Genomic DNA, 7,769 nt, shown 5'->3' with positions numbered 1-7,769 from the left:
CTTTTTAAAGTGTTGAAGAGCAAAGATGTCAGCTTGAGGACTAAGGTGCACCTGACCCAAGCCGTGATATTTTAAATAACCTCATATGAATGTGAAAGCTGGAGGGTGAAAAAGGAAGATCATAGAAGAATTGATGCCTTTGAATTATGGTGTTGGAGGAGAATGCTAAAAGTGCATTGGTTTCCTTAAGAACCAATAGATTTGTTTTAGAAGAAATGCAGCCAGAGCGCTCCTTAGAAGCCAAGATGGCCAAACTTTGTCTCTCATACTTTGGACATATTGTCAGGAGAGACCAGTCACGAGAGAAAGATATGCTTGGTAAGATGGAGCGTCAGAGAAAAAGACGAAGACTCCCAACAAGATGGATTGGGCAGGTGGCAGCATTGAAGGACTCAAATGTTGTAACAGTAGTGAGGTTGGCCCACATCAGACATTGTTTCGTTCTACTGTGCATACAGTCGCTATGAATCGGTTCCAACTTTATGGCACCTAACAACAACAACATGCCAGGAACACAAAGATGATTTAATATTTAAATGTGTATCAGAATATGTCTTTACCATATTTAGAGAATAAAGTATATATTTTTAATAGATGTAGAAAAATAATTTATTAATTTTAATACCAAAACTGACACAAGAAAGGAATGTCCTTACCTTAATAAAAAAATTTGTTCCTTAAACCTTTCTGCAAATATTATTCTTAATGAGAACACATTGTTTTGAGATCAGTAATAAGATTTTATCCTTTTTTTAAAATTTATCCTCTCAATACTTACTGAACAGATGTTGATAGAATCCATACCAGTCACATTTGTGATATTTAGAGAAAATAATGGACAAAGAGCTCTGATTTCAAAGAATTCATATTGAAATAGTAATAGAAAGCAAATGAATATAATGATTAAATTACATACAATATTTGAAAAATGATTTTTTAAAAAAAGAAACATACAGCAGATTTGAGTTGGTCATTGTTGTTGTTGTTAAGTCCTGTTAAGTCAGATCAGACTCATAATTAGTTACTTAGTAGAAGGTTTCTGAGGAGTGGCTAGTGAACTTGAACTGCTGACTTGTGGTCCAGCACATTAACTCATGGGAAAAAGCAAATGAAAGTAATGGGCATGTTAGTAGAATTAGGTGGCAGCATTAAATAGTGGTTATTCTAGGGTTTTTTTGACAAGTTATTTAACAAATACATGAAAGACATGAAGGAGTTAGTCAGAGGTGAGAATATGAAGAGATAGAGTAGCTGAGGACTCTAGACACATGGAAAGAGAAAGGCTGTGTGCTGGTGACCAGAAGGCTAGCTTGCAGAATATGCCCTTTGGTTATTTAAATGGTTATGTAGATTCCTGAGTGTTTTTGAGTACATCAAACAAACAAAAAACAGATGGTATACCAGCAAATACTGTTAAGTGATGATGCATGGAGGAGACTGTAATCATTGCAAATCATTTCGATGAAACAAAATACAATAGAATGTGTGCAAAACAAATGTTCTCCTGTGTAAACTGTCACTCAATTCACAATAAAAGCTTTAAAAAAGAAAAAAGCAAACAACTGAGATAGTGAACAGAATATAACGTAAGGATTTAGGGGAAAGAGGAATCAGCAAATACAGACGGTGTAACTGGTAAACCTATTTAGAAAAAAGGACTGATTCTTACTTTAAAAAAAAAAAAAAAGTTTATGTTGTGAATTGAGTACTACTTTACATGGCAGAACATTGGTTTTGCACTCAACCTATTATATTTTGTTTCATGCAATGATTACAATACCCTCCATACACCATCAGTTAACAGTATTTGCATCTATTCCCTCTTTTGTTTTTTGGGTTTTTATTGATGTACACAAAAACACTCAGGAACATATAATCATTTAAACAACCAAAGAGCAAATTTTGCAAGCAAGCCTCCTGCCTGCCAGCATACAACCTTTCTCTTTCCATGAGTCTAGAGTCCTCAGAAGCTCTATCTCTCTATGTCTGTCTCCATCTCTGGTGTTGCTGATTCTTTGGTTAGGATCCCATGCTCCACTCATGCTCATCTCTCTTGATGCCCCCAGGGTCCTCTGTTTCTGGATTAACTACTTCCCCCTTTTTGCTGCACATCTTGTACCTTCACAATTGTGATAATCACAATCTGTCACTATTACTCACTATTGAATCAAAAAGGAGCTCTGGTAGTGTAGTGTTTATGAATCGGGCTGCTAATATCACAGTCAGCAGTTGGAAACCAGCTGTTTTGTGGGAGAAAGATGAGTCTTTCTGCTCCCATAAAGATTTACAGCCTTGGAAACCCTGTACATGGTTGCTATGAGTTGAAACCGACTCCATGGCACATAACAACAACAACAACATTGAATCAAAAGAATCTTATCCCCATCTCCTTTCACCAGACCCATCTAGACAAGATGAAAACATTCAAGGGGATTCCACCCACTTCTTGCTTTGAAATAAAATTTCTTCTTAACAACTTGAAAGCCAGCCACTTTGTGCCTTTATAGTCCACCACCATTTTAGGTAACCAATGTCTAAGTTATCTGTACACAACTTTGTGTACTGAGGGAATAGGTTTGATCCTTGATGTGAAGACTCTTTCCCTTTCATTTGGTATTTTAAGGAACTACTTCCATAAGCAAAGGCCAAGTTTCTCAAATTGTAGCAATTTATACTTGCTTCCTCTATCTTTCTCTAGTTGAATTCTGATCATCAAGCCATCTTAGCTATGTCAAATGGATTCTATCTGAAAATTTGGGCATTCTTGTATGCTTCTCCTCACTTCATATCACCTGGATGCTTTACTCCCAGCTCTAGCCCCCAGTGACTTGAGTTTCTGAGAAACAACTGGTGAGTCTGGACCTCCGACTCTCTGGTTCAAATTGATCTTGTGGTCCAGTGCTTTATCCCACAGCCCCACATCAGTGCTCCCATGTATATAATCATGCAGAATGCTACCATTATCTCTAATAAGATTAATTTTCATATTGTCTTATATAGTAATGATGTAGTACAAATGCTTTTTGCTCAACTACTGGCTGGCAGTTTCAAACATCCCAGCAATGCCATGGAAGAAAGATCTGGTGATCTGCTGCCATAAAGATTATAGTCAAGAAAACCACATGGAGCAGTCCTACTCTTAACATATGCATGAGTAAATGTTGACTCACAGCAATGAGTGTGGTTAGATTATTATTATAAACAGAGACACATAGCTAGTTAAATTCTTTCATGGATGTTAGTCTAACTCTGAGAATAAAAGGGGAAAGATAAAAATACTTCTGACTTCCTCCTACTACTGCAGAAAGTATCATCATAATATTATGCATCCAACAAATATTAAAATGTAAATGTAAAGCCATGCTAAAATGATTCATCTATAGGTGCTGTCTAACCACCTTGCTTCTATTAATTCTTATACCAATATCAATACCAGTTGTTGATCAATTCTGGCTCATGACTTTCAGAGTAGAACTGCACTCCATAGGGCTTTTCAAAACTGGGACATTTTAATAGACATTTTACTGAGACAACTCTAGATAAATTCAGAAACACCACTTTTTTTTTTTGGCTAGAAATAAAGCAATTAACCATTCATGCCACACATGGTCTTCAAAATCTTGCGACATTGGCCAAATAAACCAAAACTGTATAGTGGTCCCTGCCCACCATCAAAATGGCAAAAGTACATATTTCACCAGGACCTTTAAGCAGAAAGTATTATTTTTAAATCATTTGCTATATTTCTTTCCTTTGTAAAAGAAAAATATTTTTATAATCCATGGGAACATAATTTAATTAAATATCTTTGTATTACTTAGATCCCATGTTTTACTATTAGACATAATGTATTTGAAAAATATTTAATTTGCAAATATGTATTTATAAAAATTGTACAACTCTCCTGTGATCTCACCAGACATTTAGAAGGAGAGTGACACTTTACAGTAAAATAATCAGAAAAAAAATATATTTATTTTGCCCAATCACAATATCTCCAGAGAAACCACCAGCCTATGAAAGAGTAAACCATCTCCTTTATTTAAAAATGACAAACAGTTTCCTTTTTCTTTGAAATATTTCAATAAAACTAATTCAGTTGGATAGTGAGCAAGGCAGTCAAATTATCTATATTAATAAATGGCACAGACATCTGATGCTCCTTTGATTTGAGAATTTGTTTGGAAACCCCAATGCCCCTTCAGTTGCCCACTTGATATTTTTTTCTCTTACAATTACATAGGGAATAATTAAGCAGTTAAGAGAAGATTCATAATGAAGCAACAAAACACAAAACAATTAAGACAAGCATTTTATGCATATTTTATTTTCCTTCATTAGTATTAAAGGTCAGGAAAACATTTACAATTTTGGGGAAAAAAAGAACAACCATAAATGCTGACTTTCCTTTGGTTTAACTTGGGAAAATATTAACATTTTATTTTCTGAAATGTAAATCCAAAAGTAATTTTAGATTAAGTAGTAATATTTAGGATTAACATATAATCCTTTTATAGTTTTTAAAATCTAAAAAATTGCACATAGTCCTAATGCTACATTAAGATAATGGGAGATTTGAATTCCCATATTTAAATAATCAAATAACTTCCCTGAAGTATTATTTAAACCTGATATATAGTATCTTTTACACATCTGATGGAATTTGCATTCTTTATAACCTTTAGCAGATAAAGGCCATGCAATCTGGGATTATCTAGTTAATCATAGAACTAAAAATCTCTAGACAAGGTTGAAGTTCTTAGATAGGTCAGGAAACTAATATTCCATTACTGTTATTGAGATACATGCCCAGATAGTGTGCATTCATTATTCATCATAAAAATGACATCTGTATTTCATTTTACTTCATTAAAAATCATTTAAATTAGTATTATTAAATATTAAATATCAAGGATTTAAAATGACCCATTTTACATAATAAATAGGTTTATTACCAAGTTAAAATATTTTCCTATACATAAAACTAAAATTCTGGACAAAATTTTAAAAAAATCAATAATGTATACATGTTCTACTAATTTATTATTTTTATCTATCAATTATATTCCTGTTACCACATTCAGTCTTCAAAAATATTTGACAAAACAAACCACACACTCTTTCCCTCCGCTTCAGATCAGGTTGTGGCACATTTTTTTGCTCAGCCATGGCCAAGATGAAGGCACAGGAACTTGTGGCAAGAAGAAGGAAGAGCTGCTGAAACAGCTGGACTACCTGAAGGTAGACTTGTCCCAGTTGCATGTTACCAATGTGACTGGAGGTGCGGCATCTAAGCTCTCTAAAATCTGAGTTGTCTGCAAATCCATTGCCGGGGTTCTAACTGTCATCCACCAGACTCAGAAGAACCTCTGGAAATTCTCCAAGGGCAGGAAGTACAAACCCCTCGTTCAATGACCCAAGAAAACATGTGCCATGCACCGCAGACTCAACAAGCACGAGGAGAAATTAAAGACCAAGAAACAGCAGTGGAAGAAGTGGCTGTATCCACTGCATAAGTACGCAGTCAAGGCTTAAGCATCTTACATCACTAAACACAAACTGACTGAAAAACAAAAACAAATAAACAAAACCACATAATTTTATTGTGAAAAATATATTTTCCAAAGAGTAATACAGCATGGTGAATCAATAATTGAAACTCCCTCAAACTTTTCATTCATTTAGACCCTTTTATTTGAAGTTTAATTTGCTTATCTCTCCAGCCCTTTGCAGATTCTATAAATGTATAGTGTAGCAAAAATAAAGATTTATTTAAAATAAGAAAATCAAAAGTTCATTCTCAAAACTTACATTAATAGTTTGCATACAAAAATATATTAATTGTAACGCTTCCCTATAAAACTTGTTCAGTTTAACTTATTGTGGTGGCTTGTATGTTGCTGTGATGCTGAAATCTATGCCACTCATATTTTAAATACCTGCTGAGTCATCTATTGTACATAAATTCTAACAGAGTTTCCAAATTAAGAAAGAGTAGGTCTAGTGAAAGATACCACTTCTGAAGTATAAGTCACTGAAAACTTTATGAATACTAGTGTAATATTGTCTGCAATAGTTTCAAAAAATAAGCCTCTCCAGTTAGCATAGTGGTTACGAATCGAGCTGTGAACCGCAAGGTCAGCAGTTCGAAACTACTAGATGCTCCGCTGGAGAAAGATGAGTCGTTCTGCTCCCGTAAAGATTAACAGCCTCGGAAACCCTGTGCAGGGTCGCTATGAGTCGGAACCGACTCCACGGTACATCACAACAACAACAACATAGTACAATAGGGGAAGAGTTGCATCCTCAAATTAAGGTTGATCCCAATGACATCAATGGAACAAACATTTTCAGACCTTCATTTGCTGATGGAGCACAATTCAAAATAAGAAGAAACAGCAACCAACGTCCATTAATAATCAAAACCTGGAATGTACAAAGTATGAATCTAGGAAAATAAAAAATGAAATGGAATGCATGAAGATCAATAACCTAGATATTAATAGGGTGAATCAGACTGTTATTAGCCATTAGGAATCCTACAATCATTTGTTTTACTATGTGGGGCATGAAAAATTAAAGAGGAATAGTGTCCCATTCATCTTCAAAAAGAACATTTCTAGCTCTGTCCCAAAGTACAGTGCTGTCTATGATAAGACAATACCCATATATATGCAAATAATGCCAGTTAATACAATTATTGTTCAAATTTATGCACCAACCAACACTAAAAGCAAAGATGATAAAAATTGGAGAACTTTATCAACTTCTTCAGTCTAAAATTGATTAAAAAATTATAATCAAGATTCATTTATTATTACTGGCAACTGGAATGCAGACATTGGAAACAAACAGGAATGGTTGGTAGTTAAAAATGTGACCAAGACAATAGAAATGAAACTGAAAATTGAAAAATAGAATTTATAAGATGAGAGACTTATTTGTTTTTTTTTCCAGCACTATAAAGTATGACTATACAAGTGAACTTCACCAGATGGATACACAGGAATCAAATAGACTATAACTGTAGAAAGAGAAAATAGAGACGTTTGGGCTCAATATCTTTAGCCCAAACAAGGTTAATAGCTAAACACAAAACATACCACTAAATTCTCATATACAATTTCAGGTTGAAGCCAAGAAAATTTAAATAAGTCCAATAGAGCCAAAATATGTGCCCCAATATATCTGATGAAAATTCAGAGATGATGTTGGAGGAGAATATTACAAATAAATGGACTGCCCCAAAATAACAAACAAATCTGTGTTGGAAGTACAGCCAGAATGTTCGTTAAAAGCCAGGATGGCTAAACTTAGTCTTTCATACTTCTGACATATTTTCAAGGGGGATCACATTCTGGAGAAGGACATCATGTTTGGTAAAGTGGAGGGTCAATGGAAAAGAGGAAGCTCCAACAAGATTAACTGGTACAGTGGCAGTACCAATGGAGTCAAGCATAGCAACAATTGTGAGGTTGATGTAAGACCAGGCAGTGTTTCATTCTGTTGTGCATAAGGTCACTATGAGTCAGTGACAACCTGATGGCACCTCACAACAATAAAAACAAACTGAGAGACTATTTCAAGAATGGATTTGATGTGAGACTTCCAGTTTGGGACAGGAGAAGTAGAAACATGCAGAGAAGACTCCTTGGTGGAGAAATAAAAAAACTGAAGGCGATTTGTTTAAACAGTTCCACGGCTTTGGATCTAATATAAATTGTGAGACATCAATGTTCAGCATCCACCAGTGAAAAATCAACTGTGGT

At 34.7% G+C, this 7,769-nt stretch overlaps 1 pseudogene; it reads left to right on the top strand.

The window, feature by feature from the left end:
* The first annotated feature begins 5,167 nt into the window (after positions 1–5,167).
* On the top strand, positions 5,168–5,535 carry LOC102839650 (annotated as a pseudogene).
* Positions 5,536–7,769: the final 2,234 nt, after the last annotated feature.

This window comes from Chrysochloris asiatica, unplaced genomic scaffold (assembly GCF_000296735.1).
Source record: "Chrysochloris asiatica unplaced genomic scaffold, ChrAsi1.0 scaffold00240, whole genome shotgun sequence".
NCBI classification, from domain to species: domain Eukaryota; kingdom Metazoa; phylum Chordata; class Mammalia; order Afrosoricida; family Chrysochloridae; genus Chrysochloris; species Chrysochloris asiatica.
This window is presented reverse-complemented; position numbering and strand designations above follow the sequence as displayed.